Source organism: Brassica oleracea, unplaced genomic scaffold, assembly GCF_000695525.1.
Source record: "Brassica oleracea var. oleracea cultivar TO1000 unplaced genomic scaffold, BOL UnpScaffold00847, whole genome shotgun sequence".
Lineage (NCBI taxonomy): Eukaryota > Viridiplantae > Streptophyta > Magnoliopsida > Brassicales > Brassicaceae > Brassica > Brassica oleracea.
In genome coordinates this window covers 37,660-38,631 of record NW_013617477.1, presented here as the reverse complement: position 1 = coordinate 38,631, position 972 = coordinate 37,660, and positions in this window count along the sequence as shown.

Sequence of the window (972 nt, the reverse complement as noted above, 5' to 3'; positions counted from 1 at the left end):
ATCCAAAAAATCGAATTTATATAGAAATTTTTTTTTGTAAAATCCAAAAAATCGAATTTATATAGAATTTTTTTTTTGTAAAATCCAAAAAATCGAATTTATATAGAATTTTTTTTTTGTAAAATCCAAAAAATCGAATTTATATAGAATTTTTTTTTTGTAAAATCCAAAAAATCGAATTTATATAGAATTTTTTTTTTGTAAAATCCAAAAAATCGAATTTATATAGAATTTTTTTTTTGTAAAATCCAAAAAATCGAATTTATATAGAATTTTTTTTTTGTAAAATCCAAAAAATCGAATTTATATAGAAAAATCGTTTTGTAAAATACAAAAATCGATTTTATATACAAAAATCGATTTTATAAATACAAAAAAAATAAAAAAAAAATAAAAAGATTCTAAATCAATTCAACAAAACAAATTATTCAACCAAATCATAATTCTAAACCTATTATACAACCAAATCACAATCCTAACCAATCATCCTAACAAAAATATATCAAAACTACACAAAAACCTAACAAATAGAATCTAAGAGAGTAGGATAGGGTTCTTACATGATTTGTGTAAGAGAAGGGGGAGATCGCCGGAGATATCGTCGGATTTCAGGGGGAAATCGCCGGAGAGAAGAGAGGAGTCGCGCAGAGGAAGAAGAGAGAAATGGGGAAGAATAAGGGGCTCGTGGTTATAAAACCTAGGGTCCGACGAACATTTTCCGTCGGAATTCCGCCGGAATTCTTATTTCAATTTTCGCGAAATATTTGCCCGGTAAAATGAAAATATTCCGAGGAAATAGCGAGGAACTAGTGTTTGGGGTTTCAAAACATCAATTTTTTTTGCCGTATTTCATTTCTTATACAATTGTAATGCATACCATTGAGAATTCTTTGTATAGATGAGCATAAACCATGAAATAAAAAATTTCAAAACTAATTGAAAGTATTCCCTTTACCGTTCATTAAAAGGTAT